The sequence below is a fragment of the Pristis pectinata genome, chromosome 6, assembly GCF_009764475.1.
Source record: "Pristis pectinata isolate sPriPec2 chromosome 6, sPriPec2.1.pri, whole genome shotgun sequence".
In the NCBI taxonomy this organism is placed as follows: domain Eukaryota; kingdom Metazoa; phylum Chordata; class Chondrichthyes; order Rhinopristiformes; family Pristidae; genus Pristis; species Pristis pectinata.
The window spans coordinates 68,705,675-68,731,947 of record NC_067410.1 but is presented as its reverse complement, the minus strand read 5'-3'; the positions used below and the strand labels follow the sequence as shown (position 1 = coordinate 68,731,947).

Sequence of the window (26,273 nt, the reverse complement as noted above, 5' to 3'; positions counted from 1 at the left end):
AATATAAAAAAAAGAGCAATGACAAAAATGCTACCACATTCAGAACTTCACCTTTATCTCTTGCTTGAACCTTGGGAAGTTGCCACTTGTTCCTTTGGATTCAGAGTTACATCAATAAATCAATATAGAATAATTCCATATCTGCTGTAAGGTGTATTGGAACTCAATCCTGAAATAAAGTTTCTTTTTTTATGTGATCTACCCTTGTGGATTGCATGAAAAAAATCCCTTCTCCATCATGTGCATATAAAGGATAGATTCTTTAACTCATTCGAGAACTTCATAACACAGCAGACTTCATTGCCATGTCATTATTAATTATGTATTTGATTAAGTCAGTCTCATAAAATTGCACCTGCTTCTGTCTGGCTGCCATCTTGATAAACACCAGAGCATGACTAAGAGTATATTCATTTTGATTCCCTTAGGTGGATGCAATCTGACTTGTGGTATAAGACAGAGGTTTTCAACCTGTGGTCCGCAGACCCCTAGGGGTCCACGGCGGGTTGCCAGGGGGTCTGCGAGCAAGCCAAGAAAAAAATGGAAAAGTGACCTGTTACAAAGACGTAGCTTACTTGCTTGCTCCAGTTTTCCACTATTCAGAAAATCGGCTATATCTATTCTATCTGTTATAGGCGACAATCTTAGAGATTTCAACGGTGTACCCTTCTGGTAAGCTGCTGCTTAATATTCGATTTGTGTAGTCAGAGTAGTCAGTAGTGTTCACTACTCACTACTATTCTGTTGTGCACTGTAGTGTTAGCGAGACTGAGTGACATTGTTGGTGTGCCTTAATAATATTGCTTACTTACCGTGCATTTACGCCACAGTGACATCACTGTTAAACGAAAAGTGCACAAGCGTGTAAATTTTAGATTAGTTTTGATAATTTTGTTTACCAGTAATAGTAATTAAACTGTCCCGTGTGTATTTACTGAGTATGGAGAAATTTCTGAAGAGAAAAGCTGATCAGAAACCCGAAGATTCTGATGACGAAGGGGATAAGGGTGACCGAAAGAGAAAACAACGCAAGTACGATCCAGAATACATTTCATATAGCTTCATCGCAGTGGGGACAAATGTGGACCAACCTCTCTGCGTTGTGTGTTTGCAAACACTGTCCAACGATGCAATGAAACGAGAGAAATTGAAGCGCCATTTAACAACAGTGCATTCCAGATATTGCCAGTAAGCCGAAGGAATATTTTGAGTGGCAAAAGGAGCTGTACCTCAAGCAGAAAGGCAAAATGACAGCCTGTGCCACTGTAAGTGAGAAGGCTCTTCGCACATCATATTTGGTAGCATTACGAATAGCACGTTCCAGAAAGCCTCACACAATTGGAGAAGAGCTTATACTACCTGCAGCAGTAGATATGTGCGAAGTTGTACTGGGAAAAGAATCCAGTCAAAAACTGAAAGCCATTCCACTGTCTGATAACACAGTAAGCAGAAGAATTGGTGATATGGCGGAAGATATACAGAGCCAGCTGATAGCACGTCTTCAGCAAGTCAGATTTGCGATTCAGCTCGATGAAAGTACTTATGTTGCCAGTGCTGCGCAGTTGTTGGTTTATGTTCAATATTGCTGGGAAGGAGAGGCTTTGGAAGACTTTTTGTTTTGCAAGGCGCTCCCAGGGCATACAGCCGGTGAAGAACTTTTCCGTGTGCTTGACACTTTTTTTGTACAATAGGCATTGGCGTGGACACAGTGTATTGGAGTATGCACGGATGGTGCTGCGCAATGACGGGACGGAAGTCGGGTCTAGTCGCACAAGTGAAAGAAGTAGCTCCCCATGTAGCAGCAACCCACTGCATAGTTCACCGTGAGGCTTTGGCTGCAAAGGATATGGATGAAAATCTTGCAGATGTGCTTTCCACGTGCATTAAGATCTTTAACTTTATCAAAGCCAGGCCGCGAGCATGACACGAGCATGTTTGATTGGATTCAAAATTTGTTTGAATGCATGCTTACTGATTTAACTGGACATGAACGAGAAGAATTGGCTGAACTGTCATCTGACAGGACTTTGCGCTTGCAGTTCAACCGAATGTCACTGTTGTCATTCTGGATAGCATGTTCCCAGGAGTATCCACGGCTGTCTGGCAAAGCCGTCAATGTTCCGTTACCGCTTGCAACCACTTACTTGTGCGAAATAGCATTTTCTGCAGTCACTGCCATGAAAACCAAATACAGATCAAGACTGAATATTGAGGATGACATATGCATATGTTTGTCGCACATACCACGTTTGGACAAACTCTGCAGTGCAAAACAGGCACAACCTTCACATTGAACTGAACACTGAAAGACACTGCTGGTAGTTATAGGGCCTATGTGCAGTAATTTAAGTGTTGTATGCATGAATTATTGATTGTTTGATTTTGTGGGCTTTGGGGGTCTACCATCTAACAAGGACATGTTCTGGGGGGCTGCAGCATGAAAAAGGTTGAAAACCACTGGTATAAAAGATAGAACCAGATCCAGTAACTATGAAATGTCCATACAACTGAAGTAACCCTCCACCTTGGATGGCCTACTCCTGGGACAAAGCTGCTATTGGCACTTGTTCTGTATAAAGAAGGTACGCTCTTTACATGTCTGTAAACTGCACATCCTTGAAAACAGACATCGGACTTTCCAGTGAAATACAATGTTCAAGCATCCTTTTTTCATATATATCCTTGAGTTCTAAAGCTATTTATATCTTTCTCTTTGACCGCACTCTCACAACCCCTCTTCTGAGTTCCTTATACTCTAAATTGTTGTTTGGATATGAAAGGTAGAGATCTTTAAAAAAAGGTATTTACCTATTTAATCATAATTGTGTCATTAACTCCTCCATCTCACATGTCCAAAACAGACCTTTCCCCATAAAGTTTATATACCCCAATGACGAGATTTTTCTTATTGGACCATCCCCTCCAGTAACCTTCCACTCACATATATTGGGTGGAAATTTCTTCTATAACAACACTGAGAAAATTAGGCAATAAATGGAAATTGAAGATTCTTTCTTGGGTGGCATTGGTGAACTGATGTAAGAGAAGCGGTGGTATTGTCAAATGTTAAATCTTAAGGGCACTTTAATTTCTGGCCGGCCCCAACAAACCCCTACAGAAGTCAAAGGAAAACCTGCAATTGTGTCCAGTAACAGGAAAGGCCTATTGAAGTTTGCTCTGGCACACCCATGGCCAAAGCAAACTGGCACGTCACAGTGACCATACATTGCACATTTTAGGGTGTATATTTCTTAGACTACTATAAGGTTCTGTTCTCCTCTGCCATAATTCTCACTTTCTCAGGATCATTCTGGAATGCAAAGGCAATCCCTGGCTTTTCTTCTTCACTGAAGCCACATTCATTAATCCCTCCAGGCTCAACTTCCACCTCCAAAAAATGTGAAGAATTCAAGGACGTTGTCATTAAGACTGAACTGATCTATTCATCTGTCTCTGCCAGTTCCCGTTCTTCATCCATATCACAAAGAAAACTTCTAAGGATATCCCATGCCCTAGCCCTAAACGTAACTGAGACTGATTTCTCTCCCACCTCCATTCTTGTCCTCTCTAAGCTCATTCTATCCAAGAGAGCCATCTCCTGCTTCCCCAATATTACTTCCAAATATTTGCCTACCAGCCACCCTATCACTTCTGGGCCTTCAAGTTAGCTCATATTGCTAATGGTTCCCTCTCTTCAGATAGTACCCCCTACACTGCCTTTTGAAGCTGTTATCATCACCCTCCTCCTCCTCAAGAAATAAAAACCACCTTTCAAACCTCTGAGCTTGCAAATGATGACACATGCACAACTTCTTTACTGTCTAAAATCCTTGAAGAGTTTTCATCTCCCAAATTTATGCCAGTCTTTCCAACCACTTCATGTTTGAAAACCTCAAATTACATTTTTCTGTCTTAAAATCCTCAGATCGTCCTCTTTAAATCTACAAATGACATGTTTCATGAATATACAGTGGTACACTATCATTCCCCTTCTTTTTGATCTTGCTCCCACTGTTCATACAGAACATAACTGGGCTGGGCTGCACTTTATTCCTATCTATCAAATCATATAATTGCTCTTGATACTTCTCACTCATGTGCTCCTCATCCACAACATCTAAAGGTACACCTTTGTCTACCTGCTCTTCAACTTCCCCCCAACTATTTCACCACTTCTGATTTGTTATGCTACTTCTCTAATGTTCAGAATTGGATGAGCAGATGTTTCTTTTAATTAAGTATTAGGAAGAGCAAAGCCTTTGTCCTGATCTCTGTCACAAACTCGATTCCATAGCCACAGCCTTCATCCTTCTCCCTGGTCACAATCTGAGATTGAACTAGATTACTCAAAACCTTGGTATCCTGTATGAATGTGAACAGAACCTTGGATTGTATATTCTCTCCAAATCTAAAGTTACCTACTTCCACCTCGATGGCATTGTCCTTTTTTGCCCCTGCAACAAGTAATCTGCTGATGAAATCTCCATGTGTGTATTTGTTGTCTACATGATCCCTCCAAAACGCAGCTGCCTGTATCTTAACTTCCATCAATTTCTGTTCACCCCGTGCGACATAACCTACACTGGTTCCTGATCAGGCAACACATCAATTTTTAAATTCCATTTTTTTCAAATCTCTCTATAGCTCTACGTCTTTAACTTGCTTTAGCTCTACAACCTTCTAAGGTAGCAGTACTCCTCCAATTCTGGCTTCTTCATATTCCCAATTTACTATGCTCCATGCTAACCAAGACCTCAGTTCTGGAGTTTCTTCCCAACTTTTTTCACTTGTTCTTCTAATGTTAGCTGCATTTTGAAGAGTACACGCTACTTGAAATTTATCTCTTTGACCAAGTTTTTAGGCATAAGTTCTAATACGCTCTCAAATGTCACAGAGCATGGAAACAAGCCTTATTGCCCATCAAATCCACACCATCCATCAGGCACCTCATTTAGACTAGTCACATTTTATTCTCCTGACATTCCCATCGGTCCTCCTAGATTCTCCAACTCTCTTAAACAATAGAGGCAATTTATGCTGCCAGTTAACCTACCAACATGTTTGCCTTTGGAATGTGAAAAGAAACTGGAGCACCCAGAAGAAACCCACATGGTTGCAGGCAAAACATACAAATTCCACACAGACAGCACCAGAATTCAGGATGGAATCTGGCACTGGAACTGTGAGGTAGCAGGTCTACTCTCTGTGCCATTGTTTCAGAAAGCAAAACTTTAAATTACTAATGTGAAGTATCTTGAAAGATTTTGCTTTGTGAAAGATTCTAGTTTTTCTTAAAGGATAGAAGATTTTAAGACTGAGAAATTGTTGGTGGAATCCTATTTTATTACTGCTGAAAAGTGGGATGTGTTACTTATATGGTTCTTGTTTCATGAGCAAATAAAAAACCATGCTGGTTTCCAAAAATAAAGTTTTTGAAATTTTGAGATGCTAATCTACAGGCCTCCATGTGATTCAAGATAGTTTGTTGATGTTCCCTCCCATTTCCTTTGATCATTCTCTTTGAGAGGTACTTACAGGTCATTCTTACTTAAATGATGAGCATTTCTTCTAGTTCATACTGAATATAGCTTTTGCCCATTTTTGGACATCAACCTGTGTCAAATCCTCCATTGGAAGACATTTTTAAAAGTAGTGCTTGAAATGACATGAGCCAGATCTTGTTGCTGCCTGACAGTGAATTCAGTGATCCAAATATTTTCCTGCATGCTAGCTGTTCCCCCAGACAGCTACTGCCACCTTCAGCCAAAGTTGGTGTTTTAAGGGCAGCTCGCTAGTTTCCAAGTACCTAAGTGCATTACTCCCATGTTATCTGGTATTTGTGCTGGAAATCATCCAACAAATATGCGAATAAGCTAACATGAAATTCTAGTTAGTTCATTCCTGTATAGAGAGTCGCACATTATTTCAATAATTTGGCATAAATCCAGTGCCAGTCACCACATCATTTTTGAATCACAAAATCCTAACATACTCTATAAACAACCATCCTACTGTCAACAGAAAAAAATATTGTTGTAGGTACTGATGCAAAATGGGAATTAAAGCATGACTCTTATTTTAGTCCTCTCAAGACACAGTTAAGAGAAGTCTGGAAACTCCTATGGACCTCTTCCTCAGAATTCTGACGACAAAACTGTTGGGTACTTGTTAAGCACGGAAAATTTGACTGTGATTAGATTTAATCATGTTTCTTATTGAAAGGTTTATTTTTTTTGTTAGGTTGTAATAGTTGTCTGTATTTAGTTTTTAGTTTAAGTAGACTTTAAAGCAGCAGCTAAAATCTGCTTTGATTTCTTTTGTTAACCTTGACTGCCAACTGCTCATTGCTGATTTGCATATTCTAACATAAGTGTTTTTTACTTTACAAATCCATTTTGTCTGCTTTTGAGAAGTTTGGATTTAAGGCACCTCAGAAAATTTAAGACATCGGTTGAAATTGCATCTTTAATGCTGCAAGTTATTACAATTGAGTGGTGGAAGAATATGAAATATGAACTTTTAATAGAAATTCCAGATCAACTGGAAAAGTGGGCCATAGAATTTAACTTGGAAAAGTGCAAAGTCTTGCATTTTGGAAGTTAAACCAAGGCAGGATTTACACAATAAATGGCAAGGCCCTGGAGAGTGTTGTACAACAGAGAGACTTAGGGGTACAAGTACGTAGTTCCCTGAAAGAGGCAACATAGGTAGACAAGGTGGTGAAGGAGGCATTTGGCATGTTTGCCTTCATTGGTCAGGGCACTGAGTACAAAAGCTGGGACGTCATGTTACAACTGTACAAGGCGTTGGTGAGACCACACTTGGATTATCGTGTGCATTTCTGGTCACCTAGCTATATGAAGGATGTCAGTAAAGAGTGCAGAAAAGATTCACGAGGATGTTACTGGGACAGGAGGCCTTAGTTATAAGGAGAGACTGGATAAGCTGGGGCTTTTTTTGATGCTGAGAGGTGACCTTCTGGAGGTATATAAAATCATGAGGGGCATAGATAAGGTGAAAGGTCACAGTCTTTTTCCCAGGGTAGGGGAGTATAAAACTAGAGGGCACAGATTTAAGGTGAGAGGGGAAAGATTTAAAGGGGACCTGAGGGGCAACTTTTTCATACAGAAGGTGGTGGGTATATGGAATGAGCTGTCAGAGGAAGTGGTAGAGGTGGGTAGAGCTACAACATTCAAAAGACATTTAGACATGTACATGGATGGAAAAGGTTTAGAGGGATATAAACCAAATGCAGGCAAATGGGACTAGCTCGGGTTGGCAACCAAGGCCTGTTTCTGTGCTGTATAACACTGACTCTAAACACCTGAAGGACTTAAATATGCAGGTCTGTGGGAAACAAGAGGGGAATTGGATTAACAGAGTAATTATCTTGAAGAGTATACTTCTATGTTGAAAACATTATAGAATAGCTTAGCCCAGAAGAACGTTTAGCCCACTGAGTCTGCATTGTCTCTGTTAAAGAAGAATGCAGTCTTTCTTCATATCACCGCAATTTTTATTCTTTATTTATCCAATTCCTCTAATTAATCTGTATCCAGCAGCCTATTAGGCAGCATAACCAACCATAAGCACTGATTGCATTTCTTTAACGTTATACAGCTTACGGTTCTTTTGACAATTACCATAAATTTACACTCACTGGTTATTGACTCTTCAGTCACCACAACTATTTTCTCATAATTTACGCTAGTGAAAACCATCACAATTTTAACCACTATCAAATATTCCTTGCACTTCTCTAGTACAAAGAAAACCATCTCAGCTTCCTAAATCTATTCATATAATTGCAATTTCACATCTCTGGAATCATTATCATAATTTTTTTGCATCTTCTCTATAACCTTCACATCATTCCAAAACTCTTGTGCCCAGAATTGTACTCAATAATTTAGTATTTACATACAGGTTTAACTAACTTCCTAGCTCTTGTGCATAATGTCCCCATTTACAGAGGCATCCCATTTGCCATGTTACCTGTTCTGACACCTACAAGAAAGTTTGTGTGCAAACACCCCAGGTCTTTCTGCTTACACCCACTTTAACATTGCAACATTTAGCCTGTTAATTCTTCCTATTAAAACATGTTACCACAAGAATTTCTTCATTGAATTTTGCCTGCCAAATCCATCAGCATTTTTGTCTCCTCTTGGAATATATTACTTCTTGTTTTTTTATTACATTAGCAAATTTTATGCAGTCTCCAAATTTCAAACTCTGCCCTGTGCCCCAAGTTCTGGTCGAGTAATCGAATCATAAGAAAGAGAAGCAGGAGTAGGCCATTTGCCTCCTGCTACCTGTTCTTCCATTCGATAATAGCTGATCTTTTTCCTCAGCATTGTTTTCTTGCACTAACCCCATACCTCTTGATTCCCTATATATTATTGCAAAAATCCAGTGGTCTTTAATAGATTAACCCTCCACAGCCCACTCAGGTATATAATTTTATATATTCATTATCCCCTGAATGGAGAAATATCTTTTCACCTCAAGTCAGAGGGGGATGTCTTGGTGGCCCAGTCTGAGGGTAAAGGGAGTTTAGCAAGTGCAACCAGAAGTGTCCCACTCAGGGTGAAGCAACCAGCCCTGCAATACCAGTTCGACTCCACCCTTATTGATTGATGGAGTCCTGGGTATGAAAGGAATTGAGGAATATTGGGATCGTGCAGGAAGATGGTGCTGAGATGGAAGATTAGCCATGATCTTGATGAAGAGTAGGTTCAAAGGGCTAGATGGCCTACTCCTGCTCTATTACTTGATTCTTATGTTTATCGAGGGGCTGCCTGAAGTTCAAATATACCACATCTCCCCTTATCTATTTTGCTTGTTACATCCTCAAAAAAAACTCCCTCAACAGAATTCACTTTCATAAATCCATGCTTACTTGCTCAAATCCAATTATTTTCGAAGTCCCCTGTTACCACCTCTTTGATAATGGATTCTAGCAATTTCCCTCCTTTACTCTCTTCTCTATGCTGACTATAAAGTCCTGGCACTGATCAGCTTTCGATATTTCAATCAAATGAGTGTTGGTCTACAGATGTCAGACTAACTATAATTAACTCATGACATTTGCCGTTTTCACCCAGAGGTACAATTAACTCCACTGTCAGAAATGGAAGCATTCATACTGCTGTCTAACCATTCATAGTGGGTTCAAGCATTACGCCTATGTCATTTTTTCTCTTGCTGAAAGTGAATGTTCTATCAAATACAGCTGATTCCAGTTGGTGCAATTTTGAAACTGAATTTTATGAGATTGAGATTCACTCCAATATTTGAGCACATTATCTAAAATGATCACTACATATTGCGAATGTACCAAGTGGATCCCAAGGGGCAAGCAAATGATGTATTTTCATTTTGTCTCTTGCAAAGGGTAACTAGGATAGCAATAAAGAATGGAAATCTTGATTCTTTCTCCTTTAAAATTGTTACCACCTCTTGAATCACATTGCTGAAGTTCACATCAGTCAACAGATGCATAAACTTAGCTAAAAGGGAATTGTGAATATTTCTTCTTCCAAAATCAGCAATTATTTCAGCTGTTAAGTGAAACTACAATATTTTGCAATTCTGGGTAGGTATTTGCTTGCTTCCAATGAGAACCAAATCAAAAATGCACTATTAATATCCACACTGCCGCCTTTTCATCAAACCCAAATTTAAGCCCAGACTGGACGTAAAAGGACTGTTTTCAGGCTCATCCAATAGCTAACCTCACACAGTGCTACAAAGAGAATATGTAATGCTTGGAATACAGTGCAGTATATGTCAGTTCAAAAAATCTCTATGATTCATGTTATTGTTGATATTTAATCCCGAGATTGCATGTTGCATTTTCAATACAGTGTTCTTCTTTGGTAGGTCATTAATATAAAATGGGTTACAAGATAGGATGTCCCCAGCACTGTGGATCAAAGTCTTTCGTGAGCTTCTCTTTCTTAGGTTACCATAAGGATAATTTGGATGAAATGGTACAAAAAGGCATCATCTTTGAAGAGCATTAACACCAAAAAGATAGCTCCTCTCCATTATCATTCACATCAACTACCCTGAGCTCTGTGATCTTATTTACGGCTCCCTTTTTAGAAAGGAAAACAGAAAATATTGAAAACACTCAGATGATCAGTGCATCTGTGTAGAGAGCAACAGAGAAAATGTTTAATTCCCTCTCACTAAAACCTAAACACTTGATTGAAATGTTGATTGTGTCTCTCCACAGATACAGGAAGACTTGAAACGTTATTTCATTTTCCCTCATCTGTAGTATTTTCCTTTTTTTTTCATTTGTCTTTTTTACAAATGTGAACTCCACTGTGACGTTTTAATTCAAGAGTATGGATCACTTGTTTGATTTCTGCGATGTCCAGAAATTTAAACTCTTGCATCCACCAGATTCAGCTGTTGGGTTAGTCGTGGCAGAACACATTTGCAAACGAATTTAATTTCAACAGATTCTCAGTGTAATCTCAGTTGGTGTCTCTCAATGTCGTGATAAAGGATAACTGACCTGAAACGATAACTCTGTTTATCTCTCCACAGTGCTGCTATAGCTGCTGAACATTTCAAACATTTCCTATTTCATTCCAATAATTTGAATTTATTGTATCAATCAAGCAGGGCAATTCTCAATGTGGTGGCATTATTTACCCAATAATAATTATTGAATCCTTAGTAAGACATTCAGTCTGAGTGAAGAGATCTTCAACTAGTTCAGAGAAAAATATCTGACCTAAGTATTCCATGAAATTCGAATAGACTTAAGTTGAGCATGTTTGAATTACTCCTCTCCATTCGCCTATCCGCACATTATGGCAGGCACAATCCTATTCTTTCCCTTCTTTGACAACATCCCCAATCGAATGCGGTGTGAGTGCTTTCCCATGAAAGACTTTACGAGATAATGAGTTTTGTTTTCGTTCGTAGCCCAGCAGTTGGCGGGGGGAGGAGACCTCAGACGTCCACACGAATTGCTGAGAGCATCAAAATGGCTTCCTCATCACTACAGGGGGGAAATAAAAACAGTAGCGGTTTCAATGCATTTTGCATGCCGTTTCCTCGGGTGGGCTGTTGTGGGGAAGGTTGCTGCCATTATCGGGAGGCACACCACAGGCGACTAGCCGAGACTCTCCCTCCTAACTCCACTTTTGTGCAGCCGCCATTACACGATCTCTGCCTGTCGCTCACTGCCACAGCGCACTTCACTAACGCTGAAGAGGGCTGAGATATTCCACACCATTAACAAAAAAAAACCCTCGAAAGCACCCCTCAACCACTGGCTGAATACAGCTCTTGGCCATCAGGCTTTGTGCAAGCACCAACATTTATTTGCTATTGATCGCTCAACCAGCCCCCCAGCTTGACAACCAGCAGCGCCCCACCTCCTCCCTCTCGGCTCTGACGTCAAGGCGCACGCCATTGTTCGGCGTGCTGCGCGCGCGGTAGGGAGGAAAAGCGCGTGCGTGCCGCCAGCTCTTCTTCAGCCGCCCCCCCACTTCAACACAACCTACACACTACGCCGCCTCGGGGCGCGCAGCCGCGATAGACCAGCCACGGCGGCTCGTGCGCGGGCACGAGCCAGGCAGCGGATGGTGGCCGCCAGAGGGCAATCTTTGTCTGGATTTGCATTGCGCCATTCGATTGTGGAAAATGCCACCAGATGGCGGCTTAGGATTGTTCGTCCTGTGAAGACGCGGTGTTAACTATTCCCATTTTTAATTTAATCAATTTTCAAACTCGATATTTTCTTACGACGTCGAACGGGAAGGGAAAAACGGTTCCAAAATGGGCAGGGACGGTTAGTATTTTTGAACTTTTAATCTTTTTTTTAAGTGAAAAAAGGCGAGCGAAGTGCGGATCTAAGATGGAGGACGGGGCTCGGACAGTGTGTGTGTTTGGGGGAGGGGAGCGGGAAATGTGGCTACAGTTCGAGTTCACATCTTTTAAAAAGACTTTCTTTTCCTTGTTTATTCTGCGTTTATTTTTAACTGCTTTCTGTGGTTAAGTGGCGAAATTTATTTGAAAGTTTTATTTTCAGTGATATGCAGGTTTTGAACGTTTTCGCGTCACTTCATTGTACGTACATATAAAAAAAGGCTAAAATACAAATGTTGTTTAATTGCCAAGCAGACGAAGGACGTGCAGGGATACAAAAGGCAAGCCTGAGTAGGAAGCTGGAGTGTGTTTTTTCTCTCGCTTCGTTATTTTTGTTTGATGGAGAGATTGATTGCAAACAAAATAATACTTGCTGGATTTTGATACATTGGAAAGTAAAGCCAATTTAGTAAATAGGAAAACCGGTTTGTAGTCTTCGGTATTTGGTCTCACGATTTTTTTTGTTATTACACTATTCTGACTGGAGTCAGGTGACGACATGCTGATGACTGTTCTTGGTTATTCTCACCAATCCATCCGCCTGGCAGCCAGTTTTACAAGTATAGAGAGAAAAAAAATCTTATCAAATGTGTATTATTTCAGATGGGGGATGGGTGAAATTTATTTTGTTTGAAATAAATGATTGTCTATTTTCTTAATGGTGTTAAAGAGGTGTTACATGTTAACCTGCTATATTTTAAAAGCTGCTTTTTCCGTTGTAAAAACGTAGAAAGATTTGTTTACAATATGCGCTGGTTCTATGGTTTAATAATGATTTGGATTACTTGAAACGTCTGGCTAAAGTGCAGTAAGTTGTCAGCCTTTGGAATCGTCAAACCATGAAATTGAGGTGTGTCTTTACATTAAATCAACCTTGGATATGGTAAATATGAATGTATTGAAATATAAGGTGTGTCTTTACATTTAAAATAAAATCTCAAACGTGGGAAATGTGAACGTAAGTGTTGGTGAAACAGCCCTTGGTAATGCTAAGTGAATGGAAATAATTCACAACACAAGTCAATTCCAAGTAAAATAGAGTTTACAAACTGAAAATATTTGAATTTTATGTTTCAAACAGTGGAAACAAGTTTCAATTCAAGTTCTATAATAGTTTATATGCATCAATATAATTTTATAAATGCATATATGATTTTATGGAAGATTTGAATGTATACATTTAAGACTGATGTGTTAAGCCACTATGGAAAAATTAGAAGGAATTAATGAAAAATGGGCTTTTTTTGTTTGGAATACATTTGGAAATGTGTTTACTTGCAACTTGTTGAGTGTTGAAATGAAAACTGCAAACTTGGGTATGATACATTTTGAGTTAAACCAAAGCAGGTTAATCTTGGGATAAGTCAAGAATTTGCTTTCCCTGTCACTTCGTGCAACAGGGATACAGCAGGTTGTGTCAGGTATATTTAATATACTAACCGCTTGGCATGGACACCATTTTTCTTTTGTTTGAAACCAAAGTGGTAGAAGGAAAGAAATGAGTACTGAGTATAAATATATGTTTGGAACTAATTTTTATTTTGGAAAGTGTCTGTTGGACATGACCAGGTTTGGTTATTATGAGCCTGAATTCACTCCTTGTTCCATCCTTTAGGCCCCATTGGAAAAACTATACAGAAATATGGAAACCTGGACAGAATAACTAGATGTTGTCCTTTTGCTTAAAACCTATATTTCATGTGGAAAAATTCTGTTTATTGTAGTTGAGTCATGGACAAAATAAGTAATTATTTATTCTAGGTATACTTATTTTGTAAAAGTGTTGACAGCTGTTCAGTTTATTATCTTCTGTATTGTTCATAGTTGTAAGTGACAATCTTGTCACAAGTGCTGTTTGCTAATTAAGAATGTCTTTTGGATGTTCAAGTTTATGGAATTTTTCCCAATACTCAACAAGTAACGTGAAAATAAATTGGTATTGCAAGTAAACTTAAATTTCCTGTGGTAGGTGGAACCCCCACAATGGATTTTGTATAATTTCTTTAAAATGAATAGCTTAACACACCAGTTTTCTTTTAGATAATTAACTAAACCCATGCATTCGGATTGTAGAATTGTGGTGTCAGATAACTTTGAGTACAGTATATTAATTGCTGATAGAAGCATACAAATAAATTTGCCATTGATACGGCAGTGTAAAATGATTGAGCTCTCCAATTGATTCGGCAATTATAGGAAAGAAGCCTGTGCTGAGATATAGCTGAATTGCTGCTAATGGACTGCCATTAAGTACGAAGCATTTATGAAAGTTTTTAATTTCTTTCTTGATGTAAATAGCCGCAAGATGTTGATTCTTTGAACCTTTCTATAGAGACAAAAGGGATATCTTTTTGTAAATGAAAGTTAAACCAGGGTGACATTATTGTATGAAATATTACTGAACCCAACAAATCCTACATTGTGACTGCAGATGAAACAAACACGAGTATCTCTCATACCTCTGATGTTGCCGGAGGAAATCTTGGCTTACCTTCTGGTATAACTATATAGTCTTCATATCTTTATCATTAAAATAAATGATAAAGACTGCAGTGAGTTGTTTGGTGTGGACCAAAATCCCCAAGTGAGCATGAGGGGAAGTCCTGGACGAGGTTGGTGGAAAATATGATTTGTACCTAAATTCGATGCAAGATAACCATGCAAATTATTTGAATGACAGTTCAACACCTCTTCATGTTATTGATGGTTTCTTTCTATTATATTCAATGGAGATTATATTATAACTTCTGTCACTTGGAATTGGTTATGCCTTGTAAACAGTGTTGTTTTGGATTGATTTGTAAGAATTAGATATTAGGATATAAACCTAGATTGTGGATTTTCAGATCATTGTTTACACCTTTGTATAGATTTGCTTTTGAAAAGTGGTTATGATCATTAATTAGTGTGGCTTCAGGAAGCATGGTTTTAATTTATTTTTTTACTTTAGTTTCCTTGAGGTCAGTATATTTTGTTAATGCCAAGAGTTGAAAAGGGTATGGATCTTGGCAGTCGTAGTTACTAATGCAAATTTTTGTTTGTAATCATATGCATTTCATGAATTAGCTGTTACATGTAGATTTTAATTATTGTGAGTTATATAAAAATTTTGAGTGTATACTGATAAAGGTTTTCAAAGTAGCAGTCTATTTTGTTTACTGATGCAAAGTATCAGTACCTTGTTACTGTTGCAGCCATTCTCATAACACAATTGTAATTCATGATTCCAAAGTTGGCACAGTTGTTTAATGCACTCTTGTACATCGGTTCACCTGTGCAGGTATAGTTCTTCTTTAGCAGTCTTCCAGTCATTATCACTTCTGATTGTTTCCATCACTGTGAGAGGGTCTGTGTTGTAAGATGAGTAACCAATATTTTATATAAGGCAGGTTACCACAGTCGTATAATGATGGCAAGTTCCTTTCAAATGTTAGTATGTTTTTTGTTGATATGCTTGGAATGATTTAGAAAAGAAATGCTAGTAGTGCAAATCAACCAACTTGTATGGAAAGATGCTGTAGGCATTCTGGATTGCACTTGTGCTTGTGAATACTTTGAAGTAAGAAATCTAAATGTTGGAGATTAATTTTTACATAGTTCTGCAATGAAAATGTGGATTGTTTAATATAAACCATAATTATCTAAGTAGCTACTCAGAATTAGCCAAAATAATATACACAGTTTTTAAATATTGTTAACTTGCTAAATTTAGTGCTTCAAACTAGATCTTCTCCCACCCTAGTTATGCTCTCCAACCATTGTGATGGATAAAGAAAAACAAAAAGTTGCTGGAAATACTCAGCAGGTCAGGCAGCATTTGTGAAGGGAGAAACAACCTCGGGTCATCAACCTGAAATGTTAACTCTGTTTCTCCTTCTACAGGTGCTGTCTGATCTGTGTTTTCTGGTGTTTTATGTTATAAAGGGATATATGACAATGCCTTACAATGGATAACTAAACAATTGTGTGGGTGGATTAAACAAAGAACTGGGTTGTCTGATACAATTAATGATGAATAAGTAATCATGTGAGTCTTCTCTGGGGCATTCTATTAGGAGTGAAGATTACTTGCTTTCACTCCAGCTTTATGGGTTCTGACGTGGCTGATTTGGGATTTGCAGACTTTGCCATAGGTAGGTCAGGCGATGCTTGGCAGAGTGGGTGGGTGGTATAGGAGTTGTGCATTCCTTCCAGTATTTACACTGGGCTTTTCTGTGATCCTGAGGCACTGACTCCATTCTCAAAAGAGGCTTTGAGAACATCCTTGAATATTACCAGATGCAGAGCTGTAAATCTCCTAATGGAGCTTAGACTAGAGCTCCAGGAGTCTGGTTTTGGGCATGCAAATGACATGGCCTGCCTATTTGAAGCTGATAGAGTCTAATTAGATCCTTGGTCTTGGCATGTTGGCCTGGGAGAGAACATCATTAATGAATTTGGAGAATTTTGTGAAGATGGTGTTGGTAGTGTCTTTCCACTGCTTTGAAATGCTTCCTGCAGGCTATCTTGTCTCAAAGCATAAATGAGTGCTGTCTGGTAGATCAGGATCATCATTTTGGGTTTGAGGTCTTAATGTTCAAACACTTCTCTTCATGTGGCTAACTTCTGTGCTGTTGGACTGAAGACTATGGTAAATTTCATCATCTATGTCTGTCTTTTTGGAGAGTGATTTCCAGGCTATGGAAAGTTGGTGCAAGTAGTCCCTGGGTTACGCAAGGATTCCTTTTCCAAGAACTGTCCATAAACTGATTTCTCTCCCCTCTGTAAATCAGAAATGTCCATTTTGGAAAACTACCCATATTGTATCACTTTACACACACTTGCTATATTTTCATTTCATTGAATAATCACTGTAACACTACATCTTAATTAAACTAATGAAATATATACTGTATCCAGTCATTCATGAATACATGGAACATTTTAGTTTTGTTATTAGCTTGAAAAATGATTTAAAAATTTATGGGAGGATTTGTTTAACACTGGATTCCCATAAGTTAGGTTATTCTTGACGTGGCGAGCTCTGATATGTGGCCTGGCATAAAAGTGATCACATTACAAGGAGCAAATACTCACTCCATTGCATCTTTTTTTAATTCATCTTATAGATAAACTTTGATCGAAGTACAAGAAGCTGGTTTGAGTTGCACGTCAGACTAATAGCTTTTTTTAAATACTTGTTGAACTTGTCTACTCCTGACATGTGACTGAATATTTTCAATGAGAGTGTAAACAGTAATAGAATATTTAGACTTGTGTAGGTTAACATCACTTTTTTATATTTTGCTTATTTTAAAATTATTTTAAATATTTACTTTAAATTTTATGTACCATATGTTGCTTTGTAGAAGACTTCTTAAATTAGTGAAATATTGTTATCTCCACCTAACCATTCCCCTCCCCCAACCCCATAGCCAATAAATGCAAATTAAAATGTCAAAAGCTGCCATGTATAAAATTTGGCAATTTTATGTTCTAAGCTTCCTTAAAAGGTATAACCTTTGTCATCATGTTTGTTTGTTACAATGTGTAGGGAAATAAACCACATTGATAATGAAAGCAAATAATACATTCACTCTTAAATATGATCGAATAGGTCTTGTTGTTTTCGGGCACCAGTCCAAGTTGATTGAAATCTCTGCGTTATGATTTTGTGTGGTACTTCAGAACCATGTTTGTTCATTGATCTAATAAATTATTTAACACAACCTGACCAATTGAACAGTCTGAGTATTTGTCAGGTGGTCCTGTTCTTGCATTGGAATATTTTGGCACTTAGTCAGTTCTGTTAAACTGAAGCAGATTTTAAAGTTCTTATCAAGATTTTGAATATGATAGTCACTTAAAAATACTCCTTAAACTGATTTATTTAAAGGAAGCAGACTTTTGAAAAATTCCAGGTACTGTGCTTCCCTCCCCCACACTGGAGATTTGCGTGCGTGTGTGTGTGTCTATAACAAACAGTATGTTGTTTGCATATATGGTATAAATTACTTGTGCGAAGTTTAAAGCTATTATTCAACTATAAGAAATAAAGAATACTTTGTTTTAAATACATCAAACAGAGCCTGAGGATAGATAAATAAAAACTTCAGGATTTTTATCATTGATGTTTAATATTGAAACATTGTCTTGAGCTAACAATTTTGTTGTAGAAAGATGTAAGTATCCATATTTGTGGGAAACCTGCATCAGGGAATAAATATATTTCAGTCTGTTCACTTAGGATTCATAAAAAACATAGCTGGCATGCTTCCTTAATTTTTGGCCATCAGTGATTGAATTATGATGAAAGTTATAGGAAAATGTTTGAAGAATTGATGAGCTCCAGTTTAATAAAACATGGTGAGATTTGAATGGGGGAGAAAAAAGGAAAGGTTCATGTCTATAATCCACTCAGTAAAATAGAAATGTTTTATAATTATTGTGCACTCTGGTTGCTTTTTGTTGAAAGGATTTGTCTACTTCCAAAACCTCCACTTTTTACATATAGCATTGTGAAAGTCTAAATTGTTCAAAAATATTCCGATCTAAAAAATTGTACGTTAGGAATGAATGGTCTGTAGCTTCTGTGGAAAATCATCAGCCAAATAGAATTGGGTGGGGCTGGCAGGGGAAGAACTAGCAAAAAATATTAAGCACAATTAAGAATGAAGAAATCTCTTAATTTAGATTCAACATTTACTTTTAATTTCACCAATCAGCAGTTTTCTGCTCAAATTTACTATCTGATACTTATATAAATTTCAAAGTACTGAATAATTTTTAATGCAAAATAATGGAAGTATTAGGATTTGGTTATGTATGTAACTGACAATTTTAGTAAAGAAAAATCACTTGGAAGATTTTAAATGAAAAAGTTTGCGTTTTCTTAGAGAATGTTTTGCAATGTTACTCTAACACAGACAACAAATGCCCCAAAATCCTTGTATCAATACCTGTTGGCTCAGTGGGTAGAAGTATTTCTTGTGCAAGACAATGACTGTGAAAGCCCAAACTTTAACTTCTGGCTTTGGTTTGAAGTGGGATTGGCTGTTATTGCAATGCAGATTTTTGAAGTGTGTTAGGAATCTAGGTATGATTAGATACGTTGAAGTTATTTTGTGTCCAGTTCATTCAAACATCTAATATCTTCTAATTAAGTAATATATGTTCTGTTGACTCTTGAATAAATTCTGCTACTTGATATTTTATCAACTTTGGCAATCCCAGCAAAGATGAAGAGAGCAAAGGCTCTTCAATTTGAGTCAGATTAGTAGATCATGGATCACTTTCAAAATGTGTGGATCAGGGATAAGCTCTCTCTGTCCTTGTGTTTTTTATTTTCTCTTAAGCACTTGGGCTGATCAATTTCCAAATGTTTGCATTTTATGTACTCATCTTGTGCTAAAATTATCTATGATGAAATATGTTCATGGGCTGAGTTCACTGCATTTTTCTGTGCAATAAAACTGAACTACTTTTTCAAGGTAGTGATAATTGAATTTAACCTTTCGGGCTAGGTGTCAAAATTAAGGGGTTCCTTCAATTTTTTAATGGCTTTTAATACTGAAATAAACTGTCAGATCATTGGTACCTTTTTGCAGATTCTACCATTTGGGAATTGGAAGAAAGTATGCAATAATAATAGATAAATATGTATGGAAAAGGAGTGTTAGAATTTTAAATGGCATGTCAGCTGTGTCATTTGGTAGTGTAATTAAAAACCTTGAGCAACATTTTAGAATTGAAATGTACTCTAATTGTGATGATGGTCTTTGAAGTTCTATTCTCTCTTCATTGACCTCCCGAGGATCTTTTAATACTGAGCTGTAAAGGCAAAAGAGTACAGGGGGATGGTGGGAGAGGAGGTAGTGACATAGAATTTGTTGGTACTTCCCTGAAGGGGTAAAATATCAGCTAGAGTTTCTAATTCAGGTTGTTGTCTAGTGATCTTGAAAATGTTGATTTATACATTTCTGTGAGAGAATATATGGTGTCCATGATTGAAATAAACTTCAGAACAATGATTTTGTTTGTATGTTGTTGACCCCTTATTCTACCTTATCAATGTGGATTTGTATTGTGTAAATAGAAGTATGTCAACAAAAATCTAATGTTACTCTAAGGACATAATTTCTTGCAGTCAAGTTTCTGTGTGGGTTGTGGATTGGTTTCAGTAATATCTGGATTCTTTTTGTTGTCCAGTTGTTGTCAAATTAAAAGTGTGTTTTTACACTTGGATATGGGTTTTGCTAAAAAGACCAGCAATTACAGTAGATACCCAATTAGACACCCGTAGTTCTTGAGAAGCTGCTCTGAAAATGAGTTCCTGGGTCTCAACCCTGCCAAGTGAAAGAGCAGCAATCCAGTTCAGAATGGCATGTGACTTGGAAGGGAACTTGTAGTTTTATATTTCAATGAACCCACTGTCCTTGTCCTACCAAGTGATGTGAAATTCTGAGATGGTGGTGATACAGTATAGATTTCAAGAAGTGTCTGAAGACAGTGGCACCGAAGAATTCTACAAATAATTGGTCCAAGAATGTTCTTGGAAAAATAAAGGACGATTTGTTGATTAAGACATGTTATTTCCTGATTTATTTACTGTATTTGTATGACCATTTATGTTCATGATTAATGTAATTTAGTTAACTTGGAATGTCACGAGATTGGTCTGCAAAATTGAATAGATTAAATGTAACTATTATAATATGTTAAATATGATTGTATTATGTTGTGCATCTCCAAAGATGTTTCATTATCTGTGCTTTCTATGGAATTGGTCATTTGATTTAAAACTATGGTAGTGCAATGGAATTGGGAGAAAATACTGACTTTAGAAAATGGGGCAAACAGAACAAAACATTGGCTGATAAATGGATTATGAAATTTAATGGAGATGGCTGCAAAGTAGTGCACATACAATGGAAAAATAAGCAGCACCTGCACTATTAATAGTTTAAGTAGTTCAAATGAGCTTCATTGAAGTTGAAAGGAAAGTTGACAAACCTGCATCTAACCAAAGTGGAATAAAAACAATGACAACAACAACAAAGCTAGAACAGAAAAATACAAATTAGTAGCTGTGATCAAATTGTTCATTACTTTAAGACCATATCTTGAGTAAAGTGTCTGCTTTGGTTTGCCAAGACACAAGGAAGGCATTCAAGCACTGATATTGAAGAAAAGAGCCTTAACATTCACTTCCATGGTCTAAGTTAAGAAGAAAATCTGGCAAGACTGGCTTTTAAGCCTTCAAAAGCATGCTTGAGAAATAATCTTTGGTATACAAGTTACTGGTATTGGACAAACTTGTAGCATATGCTACTTTTAAATCTGGCATGAGGGCAAGAGGACATGGTTGCTCTAGGATTCAAGTCAAGAAGTTATGTTTATACAGTAATGAACATTTGGAGAGTTGATGACAAAATCTTAAGGGTGAAGGTAAATATTTGGGTATTTCATTATGGAAAAACTTCTGAATGGATGATCTAAATGAGTGAATGTTTTGCCTCTTATTTTCATGTTCATTTTACCTGATGAACTGTGCTGAAGCTTCAGTGGGTCTGCTTGCAACAACCCTGAAGTTTCAAAATTGTACTGCCTTTGCCTGAAATTTTCTTGCTTCTATTTTTATTCCTGCAAATGTACATGCAACAAACCTTTGGCTGTCTACCACCACTGCCATTAGTTCCTTTGTAGCTTTGTGTCTGAATGCTTGGATTTTTTTTGTTGCTGATTAAGAGCATAAATACAGATGTTGAAACTAAATAACCTTGGTTATTTTAAGGCAATTGATTATATCCTTTGCATTTAAAAGCATAGAATTCTGATCGTTTGTATGCCTGACATCAGCAAATTCATTACAGGCATAATAGCAAATTCGCAAGGGAGCCTTTGACCTCATTAGCTTCTTGAAAGAATGCTCTACTGTGAATGTTGGATCAGCAGCATATTTGTGTGACTGGTGTTCATCTTGCAAAATTAATGTTATCAATGTAGGTGTGATGAACTTTGTTTTTTTAAACTAGTACCATAGAGTGGAAACACTTAATCGCATTTCCAAAAGAGGCACGCTTTTTGGTTGGAGAATTATGGAATTGTGACACTTAAGCTGCCTGGGATGAGCACATTCCCCCAAATCATTACATTGATTCTCTGTTTAAAAATAATGAAGCAGGATTTATCTCCAGCAATATAGTTTTACTGTTCCAGTTACAATTGAAAAGATTGTCATCAGTTACACACAACTTTCTAGCTGTGGAAAATTATGTTACTTTGCAGTCAAATATTACAACTTTTAGAAAAACAAGTATTCTATGAATATGCAAAATTGACATTGCAAATCACAAAATTTAGAAGTTGGCCCATTAGCCTAGTAAGTAGTATTAACTGTACCATGTTGATAAGAAATGTCTAGGGTTTAATTCTGGCCTGTGATACATTGGATGATTACAGTTGAGTTCCTGCTTTTGCACGCAGTCAAATGATCCTTTTGGGAAAAATAGGTATTAGAAGGAGGATTACTTTGATTTACCTCCAGGGTAAATAGTCTTCCACACGTGGGGTGGGAAATTTGGTAAATGAATTGGTATCAAACCATGAAAATTACAAGTATTGCTTACAAAGTGATAAATAGCAAATGTTTGTCCCAAGTAACTGCAGAGTTGTGATTTGTTTCTCTGGCCAAAAAAGGTTGCCATTCCTTCCTTCACATATTGAAGATGGGATTATATGTTTTATCATTATGATATTAGTTTAAATAGTACAATGTTAAATGCATCATACTTATGTTGTTGGTACTAATTTTGGTGGACTCCAATCTGTTAACACAACATTCACAGCAGAGCGCTCTTTCAGGAATCTAACGAGGTCAAAAGCTCCCTCTTAGATTTGCTGTTATATCTGTGATGAATAGGCTGGATGAGAGGGCACAGAACTAAATAGAATGCTAACTTTTGATGATAATTGCCTACATGTTATATGCTTTTGTACTCAGTTGCTGTTAGTGTTAAGATTTGTCTGTTGGTTAGTCTTTATTCATTGCTCAGATCAACTTGTAATTTACTTCAATATTGTTCGGTGCTAAAATTGGTTGCTGCAGTTTTTAAAATTCATTCTTTGGATGTGGGCATCACTAGTAAGGACAGAGTTCATTGCTGATCCCTCATCACTCATTGAACTAAGTGGTTTATTAGGCCATTTAAAAGAACAGTCAAGAATCTACCATATTACAGGGTCCAAGTTGCAAATAAGCTGGACTCGGGAAGGATGGCAGATTTCCTCAGCCAAAATGGGCATGAACAAACTGAAGGGCCTCTTATGATCTCGTAGCTTTGCAGTCACCAATACTGATACAAGCTTTATATTCCATAGTGTCATTTAATTAGTTTTAAATCCCCAATTGTCAGAGTGGGATTTGAACTTGTATATCTGGGTCATTAGTCCAAGCCTCTAGTTGCATAACTGCTTCATGCCCATTTCACAGAAACAGGAGGAGGTCATTTGGGCCATTGAGCCCATGCCAGCTCTAATTCAGAGCAATCCAGTTAGTATCATTCTATGGGTCTTTTCCCCTTATTCCTGTATTTTTCTGTTTCCTGAAGTTTCTATCCATTTCTCTCTGAACGATGTGATTTAATGTAATTCCATAACCCTTACCTTTTATCTTGTTAAAGTTTTTTTTTCCTCTCATCACCTCTGGTTCCTTCACCAATTACTTTAAATCTGTTCCTGATTCTTGACACTTTGGTGGATAGATTCAGGTCCTTATCATTTTGATGACTTGGAACACTTGTATCAAATTATCTTCCAAACTTCTGTGCTCTAAGGACACTCACAGCATCTTGAGTCCATAAAGGTAACTAAAGGCCTCGCCTGTAGCTAATTTAATGGAATATTTTCTGCACACTCTTTGGGCCTTCACATTCATTTTTCAGTATCACCACAGTGGCTGCATTTCAAAAGTAATGAATTGGTAGCTCAGTGTGTGAAAGATGCTTTATATCTATGGATGTTGGTGGTTTTCACATTCATCCAGAAGCAAGGTAGATTGAGACAACGTGCTCCATTTGTTCAGCTTTAGGTTTCATTTGTGCTATAAAGGCAATATCGACTCAAAGTTGCATTGTGTTGATATTTCAGTATGTAATTCCACCTGACATTATCAAAGAACTTTGACAATGAGCTTGCTTGGTATTGATTTTGGTGTTACTTGAGCAATTTCCATTCCAAAGTTGATTGTAGTGGCAGATGGACTGAATTAGGAGTTGGATGATGTGGAAGTGTAAATAAAACATGAAACCATATAAATGCTTAGTGGCCAGGCAGCACATATGGGGAGAGAATTAGGGTTAACCTAAACCAACCCAAAACAGCAACTCTCCATGAATACTGCCTGATCAGAGCATTTCTACCATTCCCTCTACATATGTCAGAATTCTGGCATCTTTTGAATTTAGTTTGTTGTGTTACAGAAGTGGTTAATGTTGGATGCTCAACATTAGACAATGCAATGTTGAAATTGCCTGGGCTGAACCAGACAGAGCCCAAGACTGGGAGGGGATAGTTTTGCGATTTATTGATGGTGGGTACCTCAACAATAACCTTAGTATATATTATTTTTCAAAAAACTTCTGTAGGGTCCTGAGATTAAACAGCTGCATGGAAGTGCAAAAAAATAATCAAGTATATAACAAACTCTGTTTATTGTATGGGCGCAAAGCAGGACTGTGGGAACATTATAAAATATGCATATAAAAATTACCCTTGGAGATCTCTTGGAATGTTAAGACCAGTTTTTTTATATATTGAACTCACAATGGAAATAGTAAAGCTGTTTTTTTTAAGTTGGTTTCCTCAAGTGAAGGTTTACCAATATAAAAGTGAACGCTCAGTAGTTTTGAACAGAAGCATATGACATTGAATTACAAATTTCTCAAATGCTGAAAAACAGGCTTAGAATAGTTGGGTATGTGATGGTGGGAATGGACATGGGATAAAGAGCCTGTTTCTGTGCTGTATGACTCTTTCATAGTGTATTCCAGATCTTTATTGCATAGGTGGGCTTGAATAAACAGATTAGTAGTGTAATTTAACAAACATGCTTAACGTCTCCACTGTAATAAAGGAATAACTAAAGTACTGATTTGGGTATGTCTTCAGGTCCCAATGATTCTTTGGGCCATTATGGAACTAATAAATGTAAATCATTTTGCAGTGCCAGTTCCCAACAATGTTTACAATTTGTCTGATTTGTTGTAATTTAGACCAAAATTGTGTTAGGAGAGCTGAACTGAATATTGTTAATACTGAACAGTTTCATCAGTTTTTTCCATGGTCTGGGGGTGAGGTGGTGGGGAATTAAGCTGGAAGATGTTTGCTTTTGTTTTGTTGCATAGCTTTCATGATTTTTTAATGTGTATATATGTGTGTATGTGTATATAGAGAGAGATATAAAGATAAGTGGGGGATGGGGATCATTATGTTGATCATACTAACAGCTTTAGCTGAATTTAGTTGGCAGATTTTTCACCAGTGAAATAGTGCTGGTTATACATTGCCATATTGTTTTAAAAGAAAGAAATTGGTTGAATGGCTTGAGGACTGCTGCTTTGTATAAAGCTCAGGTTACATTGTTGAGTTGGGGGGGGGGTTGGTTGATCTTGGTAAATGATGTGGTAGGCGTGGAAGGTATCAGTTTTGAAAATGTAACTACGGTAACATTCTTTGCATCTGTTAAAAGTTCAAAATGCATACATTGATTTGAAATGGTGCTGCACGTGAGTGTTTTGTAGTTAGCAAGAGTACCTTGTAGTCTTACACATTGCTTTGAGCTATTTTTATCGACAATCAAGAGCTTAATTTTGGACTGCATACCAGACTTCACCATTGATCAGCTACATAAAATGGGTGAATAATTTCTTACTCCAAGTGTAGACAGTTTAAAAATATGAAATTTTATGCATCTTTTTATTATCTTGAAGTTACCAGCTTTGATTTTCATTTAATGGATGCCTTTTTGATCAATCAATAGATGCATTTTGGTGCAGTCCTAAACTGTTGTGTGTCCGGAAAGCACTTAACATGCATGACATGTATTCCAGAAGGCAGATGTTACCATGGTAACTCTCTGGTAGGTCATAGCCAGCTTGGCGTATTTGATTGGCTGACAGAAAATGATATTCTGCAAAGGAAACTGAGTGGGTTTTGGGGGGGTGGGAGTTAGTGAGAGATGGGATCATTAACTTTTTAATACTGCTAGATTTAACTTTAAAAATAAATAGATTGAATTAAGTCCCTGATTTTTGACTTTCAAGATCTGCTTGGAAGTTTGATTTAACACATCTTTTGAATATATTCAAACATATGTTTTGCTTTGTGTTTGCGTTTGTTTT

General features: G+C 37.4%; 1 protein-coding gene across 1 annotated transcript in view; it reads left to right on the top strand.

The window, feature by feature from the left end:
* Nucleotides 1-11,673: 11,673 nt before the first annotated feature.
* LOC127571428 (cohesin subunit SA-1) overlaps nt 11,674-26,273 on the top strand; it is a 178,698-nt gene continuing 164,098 nt past the window's right edge. The window contains exon 1 of the mRNA XM_052017770.1: nt 11,674-11,818. The gene's annotated coding sequence lies outside the window, so the exon portion shown is untranslated. The remainder of the gene's footprint in view (nt 11,819-26,273) is intronic.